Here is a 14,854-nt window from a genome sequence, read left to right as displayed (position 1 = left end):
TCACAAAGGGCCTCACATTTGGCTGTACAGTTTAAGTCCTGCTCACTGAGGGCTTCTGTGGGAGCTGAAATTCAGCCTGCATCCTACATGTTAAGCCACTCACCCAGCATAGGGTTGAATCAACCTGGAAAGTTGCATCATTTTGGCATCTGACCACCCAGAAGACACATTTTTATTTGGTTCACACAGCCACACAGAATGTGTTAGCAGCCGAGATAGTTCAGATGTAATACCATTTGAGGGCACGCCCAGCTTTGGCCAGCATAGAGTCAGTCTATGGGGCTCCTTGGCAAGGCATCTGGTAGGCATCTGGTGGTGGAACAGGAAGAAAAGTCCCCTGTATGGGCCTAATTCATTTGTCCCTGCAGACAGTCCCCATTCTTACCACATTTTGTCTTCACAGCATCTGTCCCTGCAAGTGCTCATGGAGACACCCCTCCTGCTAGTCTACTTCCTCAGGTCCTATAACCTACTACGCTTTTCCACACCATGTGTGGTGCCCCTGAGATCCCTCTGGTCCTTCTTGTCTCCGTGGAATATAGACATCTTCATAGTGCTGCCCATCTTCATGGACTCTGCACTTTCAGACTTTCTGTCTCCCTAGAGGAAGGAAGGGCACAGAGTTAGGACCTCCTAGACATTCTGTGTTTCCCTTCATCTCTCTTTCTGCAAGCCCAACCATGTATTTTCTGGACTGAGAAGGAGAAGCTCTACTCCTTCTTGTATTTCTCCCAAACATTTTGTCTACCAGGCAGGTCTCTCCATTTTCCTAGGATTTTCAGCTTTGGGAGAAGAACGGCCAGGAAACTCCTTTGTGTTTGGCTTTAAAACCTGTCCATGTCCTTGTCCCTGGGACAATGAATGCAGAAAGGCCTGGTCATCTCAATAGGAGAGAGAGGAAAGAGAGATATAAGGAGAGTTAAAACATGAAAAGGTTGGGAGTTCAAAAATATTGCATTGCTCAGTTTCACTAAAATAACCACACAGAAGAAAGAATAGACTGTCTTTCCTAATGTAATAGTAGAGCAGCTTGAAGACTGCTGTTTCCAGTGCCAAGAGTGATAATCATGTGCTGACCATCCCTATGTCATGGCTGAGCTGCTGGATCTCATGGTAAGTTCGAAAAATCATTCTGAATGATGTCAAGAGTCTTGATCAGTATGAGTGAACTCAGCAGACTTCTGCGATCTGAGATTTTCTGAAGAACATTTCAGATAGTCAATACTTTTTTTTTTCCTGAGCCTCAGAAATGAGATTATTCCATGCTCAAAGAGACACTAAGGAAGAGTTTGAGAATCCATAACAATGTGTTGGGAATTCCAGAGCCAGAGACTGAAAAACATGTTGCTGAAAGTCCTGTAAATTTTGCCCAAGCCACATCACCTATTAACCTGTTGTCCCTAGCTACCATGAGAAAGAAGAAAAAAACTAACTTTGGCTGATACCACAGTTGATGAACACATCAGCGGTTAGACTCAGGTCGCCCTAAAATTGCTTCCTGAACTATTAAAATCAAATGCTGGAAGTGATGGAGGTTTCAGAGATAGCTTCAAATGCAAAACTTCCTGGTGGAGAGTGCTCTGGGCAGGTCAGAGGCAACACTGCTGCCCTGACGCCCAGGAGACTCCAAATCCTCAAGACAGTATTCCATGAAAACCCTCCCTGAAATGCCTGCACCAAGGAAACATCAGCACTGCCTCTCTGTTCCTCTGTCCCCACCAAACTTCCATCTGCTCCAGCACCCAGATCAGGGAGGAGTGGAAACAATTCTGCCTACTCTTGTGAAGAGATCAAAGCGAAGCCCAAATGGCTCATGGCAAACCACTGTAAAAGGATTCAGAAAGAACTACTCTTTTCAGTAAGTAGTCCAGCCTGGCCAACCTGAAGCAGTGCATTCTAGGACACATCCTCTAAAAACTAGTAGATGAGCCATAGGGGACCAGAGAGACTGGGGAAGGTGCATGCTAAATTCCCCTGCCCCGTGTTGACTTCTGCCCACAAGTTAATTCGGGAGGAGAAAAAGGACCCAGGCTAATCACTTCTCCTGTTTGAATAACAGTCTGCAGAAATCCAAAGTACCCTATTCAGGATTTTCAGAGGATTTTAGAATCTTTTGCTACCAAAAACTGGCAGAGGGAAGAAGCCTCAGAAATGCTTAGACCCACTCGCCTTCCCTTTCCTTGTGGTGATGGTTTCCATCAGGTATTACAGGACCTATTGCCTCCTGTGGTAGCAGGGAGTTGTTTCAACAGGACTTTCTTTTCGGGAATTTCAGGACAGATGTTTTAGCCAATAGATTGAACATCAGTGTGACCTGCTATTCGGGAATTTCAGGACAGATGTTTTAGCCAATAGATTGAACATCAGTGTGAGATCATTTCTTTAACCTGTTAAAGTTTTGAGCAATTGATGTTTCCACCTAAACAGAGAATGGTCACGTGGTGGCAGTGCCCCATTTTTCTCTTGCATTAGCCCCCGTTTGGGACCACATTGCTAAGGTTTAGCCTTGACTCTCCAAGCATTTTGTTTTGTCCACCCTCAGCTAGCTCTCTGGAAGATCCTCACTTCACCAAGTATTTCTACTCCTGATTTGAAACCAGCATGCATCTTGGAGTTGCTGCAGAAGACTTGCAAGCTCCTCAGCTTGGCCTCCAAAGACCTCCAAGTCCCACACTTTGTGCAATATTAGTGGTCATCCCTGGCGGTGAAACTGAAGATGTGGAGCTGTGGAGGAGTTACCAGTGTTTCCCAAGCTTGAATAAAATGTGCAGCTCCTTTAACATACCATTTTCTTTTGGACCCCCCAACCTTGTTCTTTTTTTTATTATTGTGATCTTTGCAACTGAAAATCCGGTTCAAACCGGCTTGAACAAGAAGGGGGACTTATGGGGTTAAAACAAATGAAGACCATTGGGGTACAATGGCTTTCAGAACTGTGCAGAAAAGTCTCTGACTCCCTGTTCTGTGATTCAGCACAGCCCTTCTCCCTTACGGTTTGTTCTGACCCTGCTTCAACATGGCCGCTCGGAGCGTTTGAGGGTTCAGATGGCAGAACCTGGTTGCCTACCCATAAACCAAACCAGTCACTGAGGCCTGAGGAACATCTGGTTATCTTAGGCCACCATCACTTATGTAGCCAATCACCGCGTCAACAAGGAGTGGCAAAACCGTGCTTGGTTTAGGTATCTACACCAATCAGAGCCCATCCTGCCGCTGGAGGTGTGCCGAGCCCACCCAATGAAGCAGCTGCTATACAAAGTTGGTCTGGAAGAATATGGAAGTCAGAGGACCAGCTACGTATCCATGTAATCACAAAGTGCTGGCCTTTGGTGACTTTGCCCCTATATGCATTCTTCAGCCTGTCCCTGCTCTGCTCTGTCACCTGGGTACATGTGTGTGTGTACAGTGCAGTGAAAATTATCTGGTTCCTGAAGGCTACATTTTCGTCTCCAGTCAGTTCGCTTTCAGGGGATTACACCAATGCAGGCATTACCGAAGAAATAGAGGTCAGGGAGAAAGGCGAAGCTAGTGTTTTTCTTCTCCCCTCTACCAGCCTCGGGCAGCTCGTCTGGAGACAGCCATGTCTCCTGCAAGGCTCCAGCTCTCCCAAACAGGCTCTTCACTGTCTCTGCGTCAGCCTGGTGGCCCCAGCTGCTGGGCTCTAGAGCCACCACCTGCTGCTTTTGTCCCTCCAGCTCAGGGGCATGGTGACTTCCTACTGTTGCCAGTCTCCTGAGTGTCTCACCATCAGTGATTCCAGCACCTGTGTAACCACTTACCTGTGTTGGGTTGCTTTGTTTCAAATATTTAGGGTTTCTGTTTTCCTGCTGGGACTCTCCTAAATATGATGCTCTCCTCAATATGTACAAACATAAAACCAGGTATAAGCTCTGTAAGCAATAGGACTCATATAAGTGCAATAAAATTCAAAATAAATTAACTCAACATGATAGACTCTAAAGATTACATTACTTTGCTGAAACTAAATTCCCTCTTGAAATGTGTGTGTAAGCCTGTCTACTATGGCTCAAGCTCTTTCTGAGTTCTGCAGACTTATGCCTTCGAAGTTCTACAACATGACTTGATTCTCCCACTGCTTTTCTCTATTTGAATTTCTGTAAAACTTTCATTCATAGAATATCAACATTGGTGACTTTCACATTTAAAAACCCTTGTAAAGATGAGATCTGAAACCTCGTTGCCAGACTTAGTTATAAGGTCATCATCTAGATATTCCACATTTTGTATATATAGTATTTTTCTGCTATTAAAATAACAACATGACATTTTAAAATCACAGTGAGACAAACATGGGCGTGGTTTTCACACAGGCACTCACAAGTGGAGAAGACCCTTGGGCTGAATTTCACAGCTCCTGGATTAATATTATTGTGTTCAGGCTCTATGGCAGGGCCGCCCCAAATTAAATCTAATGACAATCCTTCAAGGCAGGTATTCTAATTTTCATTTAACAGATAAGGAAGCAAACTCAGAGAAATTAGGTGACTTGCCTAAAGTCTCACCTCCAAAGTGAAGCAGAACCTCTTACGCTCTCAAAAAACACACTATGTCCCTTCACTCCCTGCATCCTCCTCTTCCTGTGGGCACTTAAATTGCAAAATCCATTCATGCATTCAACAAGTATTCATTGAATGCCTACTATGTGCTGGGCACTGTTCTGGGCACTAGGCACATCAGTGAGCAAAACAGAAAAACCTACCCAGTGTAGCTTACATTAGTGGAGGAATCAGAAGATAAACAACTAAGAAGTAAAATATGTGGTACACAGATATGTGAAGGAAGCAGAGAAGGGGATAAGAAATTCCAAAGGAGGGCTGGAATTTTAGATGGGGTAGCCAGGGAAAGGCTTTGAGCAAAGACCTGAAGGAAGTGAGGGAACAAGACATACAGACACCTAAGAGAAGAGTAGTTTGGCCAGAGGAGTTAGCAAGGGCAGAGGGAACATGCCTAAACCCAGCTTGACTGGAGAGGAGAAAACCAGAGGATATAGCAAGAGAAGAGTCAGAGAGAGTGGGGAGTCAGACGCGTAGAGCCTTGAAGGTCATTGTAAGGACTCTAGCTTTCACTCTGAAACACAATACCCGTGGAAGGTTGTGAGCAGGATCACTCTGGCTATTTTGTGAAGAAAAGATTGTGGGAGCCAAGGATGGAAGCTGGGAGACCAGTTAGAAAGCAGTGTAGTAAATCCAGGTCAGAGTTGATATAATAGGACCAAGTAGAGGTGGTAGGAAGTAATCGAAATATGTACATATTCAGGGTTTGAAATATGGCCAGGCACACCTTACCCCCTCAGCCTTTCTGGTTAATCAGCTGACAAGGACCAGATTCTGTCAGTCCAGGGAGCTACAAACGGACCCCAGCATCAACACAGTCCAGAGTAGCACTATCATCCGAAAGAAGCTCCTGCAATGACGGAACTGCCACTGGCCACATCTGGCTATTGAGCACTTGGGATATGGCTAGTATGATTGAGGGACTGAATTTTTCATTGGATTTAACTTAATTAATTTAAATTTTAATAAATGTATTGGCAGTGCAGCTCTAGAGAGCCAGTCTGATAAATTGCATCTGGGCAGCTCTTGCCCCTTGCTGGGGGATGTACCTGGAAGACAATCACCCTGCTGTCACTGTGTATGCTCCAATCTCAGATCTGCAGGCACGAGTCACAGTGCCTTTGAGAAATGGCGGTGATGTGCATAAAGTGCTAATTTTATCTCAGAAATGGCCCATTAATAAATAAGAAAGTGTTTATAAATATGCAAAACACGCAATTAGTCAACTCTGCAAAGTTTCTGTGATGGAATCCTTAAAGCATGCCCCAGAATGAAGGGTGGCGGAATCAAAATAAATTTAGTTTCTCTTTAAACCCTACAAGCAATGAATACTGAATAATTTACATCTGAGAGTTGCAACACAAAAGCAAGCCATTTATGGGTTTCTCTGAACACGAGCAGCACATTCTCACTTAGTTCATATATGTGGAACCCATTATAAAAAGGAAATGAGTTACCAATGAGCGCAATGGCAGATGGCAGCTGTTTTTGCACTACTTCATGGACCCTGAATTACTCTAATCATCATTTTATTTAAGCCCAGAAGGCCATAAGAAATAAGTTACTGACTCCACTGAAATGTGTCTCCCTTACATAAACTAGAACCTGCAATAGGTACATTATTCAAACAATTTCTTGCAGCGACAGGCACCAGCCCACAGGCCAAAGACAGTGAAGAAATCCTGCAATAATCCCAAGGTTTGGTGAGCCCCCTTCTCAAGATATTTTAGAAAGAACCTTCTTTAGCAAATAAGATGCTCTAGGCAGTGCCTAGACTGTCTTTTCTGGAATTCTTGTTAACATACCTGCTACATTCCCTTTCCCAGCAAATGACACTGCGTCGCCCATGCAACCCAAACCAGAAATCGGGGCATTATTTTTTACTCTTATTCCTCCCCAATTCCAATCCAATTGCTTCATGATGCTAAAAGAACCTTGTACCTAGTCTCCCTATGTCTTGCCCTGACTTCTTTCTCCAACCCACTCTTCACACAGAAGTCTGCAATATACCTGTGTTGGGAAAAGTTTCCTCAATAATACTCGTGGAGTGAATGAGTGAGGTCTGAGAGGTTGGCAGAGCCACATGAGGTCGGCTTTGGAAAGGAGTTTGATTTTTATCCTGAGAGTCATGAAAAGCCATTGAAGAGTTTTGAGTAGAAAAGTGTCTTAACCTGATTTGCATATTGCCAATGTCCTCCAGCTAAGGTCATCAGGAACACACCTATGGTTAAATAGTTGGGTTTATTGACTCGTATTAAGAGAGAACATATATCTTGTGAACTCTGGGATATCTCAGCAAGAGGGTATTGGAAATTATAGGATTTGGTCTCATGGAGAAGGTTCGAGAAAGTGGAGTTTGCTCTTAGATGCTGTCAGAAAACAGGTAATTCTGTGACTGGATCTCTTAATAAATCTCATCTTAATGATGAGAGGAACAGAATGAGGTCAAAGCTGGGACTGGCCATACAGTAACCCGTAGAAGGCTGTTTGGTCATTTTTGTAGTTTGGACAATGTTTATGTTTTTGTCTCTGTCCAGACATGATACAGAGTGGCCTTATTTTTGTCTTGATTTATCATGGTCACAGAGTGGCCTTGCTTGTGTTGGAGTTTTATGACATGTTTATGTTGAACAGAGCACCAAAGGCCCAGCTGTGATAGCCAGGCCAGATCATAGAGACACCACGACCCACTGACAATGCCAGACCAGCTCTCTGCTGTCAGGGGCTGATTTTTCTTTTGTAATATTGATAAGATAAAGAAGCAGAGTCCAGTTAGGAAGATGCTGCATTTGTCCTGTTAGAAATGATGGCTTGCTTTAGGGTGAATGGAGGTCATGAGAAGTGACTGGATTCAGGACATGGGTTGTTATAGTCCTTACTCAAATCACATTGGCTTTTCAGCTCTTCAGAAGGACCTTGACCTTCCAGGTCCTTCCTGGAACAGTCTTATTCAGCCCTTTCTTTATCCCTACCTCCTAACCCTTGTTTACCTGACATTTTCCTTTCCTTCTTTCTCAAATATTACCTCCACCAGGAAATCTTCCCCAACCCTCCTGTCCCAAGTCTGAGTTAGCTGTCCTTCCTTTGTGCTTCCATAATCTCTCTCTCTCTCTCTCTCTCTCTCTCTCTCTCTCTTTTTTTTTCTTGGAGAAAGCAGGATTTATTGAGAGGATAGAAAAGTTCTCAGGTGAGAGGGAACCCAAGGAGGTTGCCTGTGCTTCCATAATCTCACTGCCTTATTATTACTAACCTATACCCCCTGCTAGACTGAGCACTGCATCAGGGAAGGAGTGATGTCTTGGTCCCTATGTGTACCCAGGTCCCATCACATAATAGATTCTTAGTGAATACATGTTAAATAAATCAATGATTTACTGATATTTATAGCTTTCTCTAGACTGGTTTCTAGCAAGTCATTATCCACTGCTGACTTACATGCCATAATGCAATTCCAAAACTTAGCTGCCTTTTCTTTGAACATACCCACCAAATAATATGATATTCCTGGCACTGCTATATATTCATAGTTCCTGAAAATTAAATCTATAAACCACTGAAACAGCAGAAGCGACTATGGGATACTATCCTTAAGTGGCAGTAAGTGCCTTGGCTATGAGTGGTTTCGATTTGATTTGTTAGTAGAGTTGGGAGATATTTACAAGCTTTCTAACCTTTTATGGTATTTGTAGGCCAAAAATAACATATTATGTTTTGTCATTCATTCATTCAGCAACTAATTTTCAAAAATCGGTGCCAGGCATTGTTCTTAGAATGCTCTGGAGCACCAATAATGTTGAATTATTTAGCTGATAAGAAGACATTGAAGTTTTTTAAGCAGATAAATGACATGATTATTTATTAACTTTAAAAAATCAGTGTAGCAGTTGTGTGAACAACAGGTTATGGAATCCAAGAATGGAAGACCACAGCCAATGAGAAGGCTATTCTTCCACTGCCCTCAAGAACCTGAGAAGCAACCACTGTCTTTCGGTTTTACCGTTTACACTGTAAATTAGTTTTTAATATTCTACAGTATTATATATGTGTGATCAAGCAGTTTAACTCATTTGTGCAAGACTTCTTTTACCTAGCATAATGGTTTGGAGATCATCCATGTTGCTGCATGAATATTAGCTACATTAACTACTTCCTTTTTGAGGGAGTAAATAGTTCTCTATCATATGACTATACCACAGTTTGTTGAGCCATTCTCCTATAGATGAGCTGTTTCCAATTTCTTGGCTATTATAAATAAAGCTTCTGTGAATATTCATGTACAGTCAATTTCTGTATAATGACATTTTGGACAACAATAGATTGCATATACAATGGCGGTACCATAAGATCATAATAAAGAATATAGAAACCTGAAAAAAAAACAATGCTCTGGAGATACAGGAGTGAAAACAGATATAAACATCTCTGATCCATTGGGGTCCACAATGTAATGGATGAGAGAGGCAATAAAGACATAGAGGAATAAAATATACCCAATGTTAAATAGGGACACGTTAACAAGAAAAGCAAAAATAGGAAGAAAATGTAAAATGTCATGGAAGTTGGAGATTTTAAGCAACATCTCCACTTAAGGCTATGCTGAGAAAATCATTTAGAAGTCCTGAAGGTGCCAACTCAACAGACATTGAGCGTTTAAGCACCATTGGCCCGGGCACAGCCAGTGCTAAGGCCCTGAGACAGGAGAATACCACAGTGTGCTTGATGTGGATCAGATCTGGTTGGGCTGGGGGAAAGAGGAAGAGTGGAGAACAGGTCAGAATTGTCATCAAGGCTCTGTCAACTATTGTGATTTTCCTCTGTGAGAGGGGGAACCTTTGGAGAGTTTGGACGAAAATGGAGTATTTAAAATAATACCACATGCAAAAGCACAGTCTGATATTCTCTAGGACTAAAAATGGGTAAAAACTATTGGTCATTCTCCTACAATATAGTTTTTTTGGAGGTCAGTAAATGTAATGTGATCATTATAAAAGAGATAGAAAATACAAACATGATAGAGAAATTTAAATCAATGACTCTCTTACTACCCAGTGATAATCATTAATTTTAGTATATTTCCTATCATATCTATGTGCATTGTTTAAAATCCATACAAAGAATATGTATGTATACTCACCTTTATATGTATATGTGCATATCCATCCAGCCCTCCCATCCATAGGTTCCACTTCCATGGATTCAACCAACCTCAGATGGAAAGTATTTAGGAAAAATAAAAATAATGCAACAATTTAAAAAATGCAAAATTTTAAAATAATACAGTATAACAACTATTTATATAGCATTTACATTGTATTAGGTATTATAAGTAATCAAGAGATGATTTAAAGTACATGGGAGGATGTGCGTAGATTATATGCAAATACTATACCATTTTATATCAGGGACTTGAGCATCTTGGATTTTGGTAACTTTGGGGGTCCTGGAGCCATTTCTTAAGGATATGGAGAGGTGGTGTTATTTTAGACTTTGTTCCCTTCACCGACATGAACATACGGGGGTGCCAAAAAATGTATACAGATTTTAAAAGATGGCGTGAATCAAATGAATGCTAGCATCACCATGCAACAGGCGGGACAGTCAAAGAAAATGAGGGAAGCACAGTTGAGAAAACATCATACTACACATTACAACTATAATTTAATTCAACTTCTAAAGTAATACATAGGTAACATCTCTTAAAATGTGCGTACATTTGTTGGCACTCCCTGTATTTGCAATGTCATTTAAAATTCTTTTAAATCACATTTATTTTCAATGGCTCCTAAGCATTTCATCACATGAATGCACCATCATTTCCTTATTGTGCACTTCACTCCTTTGCTCCCATGGGTAGTGGCAGCCCTACTTGCAAACAGATACAGCTCCAAACAATTACTCCCAACCATTTTGTTTCTGTTTATAACCCCAAGACCACACGCAAGTGACAGCTTGCATCATCCGAGGGGGCAGGTCAAACTAGAGCAGCTGGTGGTAGTAAGTGGCGATTTCTTCTGTGGGAATATCCTTAGGTTAAACAGTGATGGGTTGAGGATATTCTGTGATTGGATTCACCCAGAGGCGATTCCCATTGCTTTGAAAATACAAATCCGGCATTATTTCAATCCAGTGGCCCTGGATCCCATCTTTCTTCTCTCACTCCCTGCTTCCCTGTGCCACATCAGAGTCAATCAGTCGAGAAGGAAGGCAGAGGAGCCTGCCGTCCCACCAAACTCAGGGCCCCCTGCTGTGATGCCACAGGCCAGTCACAGCCTGTCTCCAGGGACAGGCGGTATCCACCCCAACTCTGACACCTCACTCCCCACGACTCAGCCAGCCTCACCTCTCCTCACTTATCTTAGCACGAATGGGCACTTTCCCAACCATACATCTCAGAAACTGGCAGGAAGTCTCAAGGCAGTGACTGCAGATCCATCAGACTGTCCTTTACAGTGCAGTATTTAACAAGCTCCCTAACAAGTTCCCAGATTCCAGCCTTCCCCAGGCCAGGGAGGCCGAGTCAGGGAATCCAAAGTCTTTGTCTTCTGATCCACAAGGCAGAAATAGACCCTAGGCTCCACTTCACTCCATGCTATAATGAGATTGCTTCTCACGCATGTTAGTCCAGGGTGAGCTGGGCACTGCTGTGATGCCTTAAGATGGTGCTTTTCAAACCTATCCACACATAGCTTGTCAAAAATGCAGAATCTTGGACTTCAAGAATAAATCAGCTAATAAGTCAGCAAATAAATTAGAGCTGCATTTTAACAAGATTCTCAAGATATTCTCATGTGCAGTAATTTTTTAAAAATTTTTAAAGAAGGGGGTCTCATCCTGTCACTCAGACTGGAATGCAGTGGTGTGTTCTTGGCTCACCGTAACTTCAAACTCTTGGGCTCAAGCAATCCTCCTGCCTCAGCCTTCCGTGTAACTGGGACCACAAGTGCATGCCAACATGCTTGGCTTGTACAGTGAAATTTGAGAAGCATTACTCTTAGGTCAGTGGTTCTCAGAACATACATCAGAATTACTTGAAGTGCTTGTTAAAACACAGGTTGCTTTTTATTCAGCCGTAAAAAAGGAATGAAATTTTTATGTATGCTACAATACGAGTGAATCTTGGGAACATTATGTTCAGTGAAATAAGCCAGACACAGAAAGATAAATATTGTATCATTTCATTTATAAGAGGGACCAAGAATGGGCAAATGTGTAAAGTCAGAATGTAGATCAGAGGTTAAGAGGAGGGGCGAGGGGGTAGGGAGATTGTTATTTATGGGTACAGAGTTTTTTGTTGAGGGTGACAAAAAATTTTGGGTGTAGATAGTGGCAATGGTCTTTAATGCCACTTAATGTTACACTTATGAATAGTTAAAATGATAAATATTATGTATATTTCACCACAATGAATAAATAAAACTTTAAGTCACAGGTTGCTGAACACCACCTTCTGAGCTTTTGATTTCTAACTCAGTGAGTCTAGACGGGTCTGAGAATTTGCATTTCTAACAAATGCCCAAATGACACTGTGCTGCTGGTTTGAGGGCCGTATTTTGAGTATCAAGAATCTGGGCACTGTTTTCTAATTAAAACTGAAAGGCTGGAAGCAGTGGCTCATGCCTGTTGTCTCTTCTACTCGGGAGGCTGAGACAGGAGGATTGCTTGAGTCCAGGAAGTTGAGGCTGAGGTGAGCTATGATCATGCTGCTGCACTCCAACCTAGTTGACAGAGTGAGATACTGTCTCAAAAAAAAAATTTGTTTTAAATGAAAACTAATATATAGACCCCATCCCAGAGATTCTGTGTTGGGGCCTGGGCACAGCACAGGGATATTTTAGTTCTCGCCAGTTGATTCTACTGTACAAAAAGAAAAAATTTTTTTTTTAAAAATTGATTTGTAGATCCCGTCTCAGAGATTCTGTGCTGGGGCCTGGGCACAGCACAGTGATTTTTTAGTTCTCGCCAAGTGATTCTACTGTGCAGCCAAGCTGGAGGATCGCAGACGAGTGTTGTCCTCTGGGAAACTCCTTCCCTGCCTAGGTCTCTTAAGTAACACAGAGAGACATTCAGATTGGTGAAGAGCTCCCAGTTTTCTTTGTGGAAGTTTTAAAGGGCATCTGAAAGTAGAAGAGGTTTTATTCTAGGAAAAGTAACACCACTCTTTGTTCTTACAGATAATGCCTTCTAACCATGGTCTAGGTTCTCGAGAGAAAGGGGATGTTCACATTTACTGCATGACCAGGGTTGATGGGCAGACTTCAGCTTTGCTATAGTCTCAATTTTAGTGAACTTGAATTTATTAATTTATTTAGTAGACTCCTGTTTTAACAAAATTCAGACCCCTGACTCATCCCTTCATTTTCTACTTTCTGGCAAATCTGTTGCAAATGAACCTAACAGAAGAGAACAAGTGAGAGAGAGAAAGATGGAAGAGGGAGGTGGGGGCGGGGAGGGGGGTGGAGAGAGAGAGAGAGAGAGAGAGAGACGGGTCAGTGGTACTTTTCTGAGCTTTCCTCTTTGGCCCAAAGCAATTCCAAAATAGATAGTTTGTACTTTATAATTTTCCATATAAGTCCCATAAGATCATAGAATTGATCATGGACACCTCTACAGATGGTAACAGGGCAATGGAATTCTCCCATATGAGTCATTTGTTACAATTTCCTTAGCCTTTCTGTTCTCAACTAATCAAGCTATTATATTCCTTTCAACTACTGACCCACTCGTCCAGCACCTCGGTGACACTCTTGTCTGGGTGGCCAGAAGCCCCTTCCCTGCTCCTTCCCTCCCACTACCCACACCCACCTGCCACCATCCCCATCTGAAAGTCAGGCTCACTTCCCTTTCCTACCACCAGAAGGAGCAGGGGGAGGGGAATCATCAAGACACATGCCCTACCCAACTCAACTATAAGAATTTCTAACACGTTAACTATAATACATCAAAAAGATGAGAGATTTTCTGAGGTTGGAAGGAGGGAGAGATGAGTAGGTGAAACTACTTGTATGGCACTATAATGATGAACACACCTTATTATGCATTTTCCAAACCCATACCATGTATAGCACCAAGAGCAGACCCTAATGCAAACAGTGGTCTTTGGGTGACAATTATGTGTCTATGTATGTTCACTGGTTGTAACAAATCCTACCACTCTGGGGGGGAATACTGATAATGGAGTGGGTTATTCACTTGTGAGGGCAGGAGCTATATGAAAAACCTCTATACGTTGCTCTCAATTGTACTGTATGTCTAAAACTGCTCTGAAAAAAATGAAGTCTACAAAAAGTTTAAAATAACAATATATTTAAGAAGAGCTCTAGAAAAAAAGACACATGTTTAGTGGTTAGTTAAGTCCTCAAAATAAAACATTGATTTTAAAATCGCTTTTCTAAAGGACTTTGGCAAAACCAACAAAAAGCATTCACTTTCACTTAAACCTTCTGAAACCTACCCTCCTTGCACCTCTTTTTCTATCTGTCCCAAATTACCTTCACATAGATACCCAATTATACCTCTACTATTCTTTTAGCTGCTTCTCTTGACCTCCTAATGACCTACTCTTTCACAGTGTTTTTCTTAGGAGAAATAACATTTCACAATATCTCCTCAAAATTGCTAGCCAAAAAGGCTAATCCAGAAGTCAAACTTAACTTGAGTTTAGGGCTATAATGAAGAATTACAAAAACCTTGGGAAGACAGACAAAAACGTTCTGTGAATTAAGGATTTTGTTAGCTACTTAACTACCGTAGGCCACCAGATCCATACACACTAGTGTCCTTAATTGTAAGCCCCTCAGAGGGGGAAGATGGCTAAAAGCAACATGATGAGAAAGGCCAGGGAGGATTTAAATAATTCAGCAGTACACAACTCAAAACATTGACCTTGAGAGGACAAGAAAAATAAAAAATGACCTACGTATGGCCGTTATTGAAGTAGTTCTCTTAAGAGAAGATTAGACAAAAAAATCAAAACTGTAAATAAAATAAAGATGTCTCAATAAAAGACCTTAAAATTAGACTTTAGGAAATTTTAAACAATACATGTGAGAGACCCAGCAGCTGAAGTAAAAGAATCTTTGTCTTCTCTTTCTACAAATAGTAGACTCACATCTGAAATAGGAAACTTGGTCTGAAAAATAAATTGGAATGGGAAATTGCCAATTTAGAAGATCTCCAACATGTGGCTTAACATTTTCAGAAAGCCCTAGAAAGTAAACAGTCTAGAAATGAAAACAACTTCTGGCTGTCCCAATTAAACAAATAGTCCCCAAAACAAAAAC

The sequence above is a fragment of the Carlito syrichta genome, unplaced genomic scaffold (assembly GCF_000164805.1).
Source record: "Carlito syrichta isolate Samal-C Ts95f unplaced genomic scaffold, Tarsius_syrichta-2.0.1 Scaffold288951, whole genome shotgun sequence".
Lineage (NCBI taxonomy): Eukaryota > Metazoa > Chordata > Mammalia > Primates > Tarsiidae > Carlito > Carlito syrichta.
The sequence above is the reverse complement of the archived record's forward strand: the minus strand, read 5'-3'. Positions refer to the sequence as shown.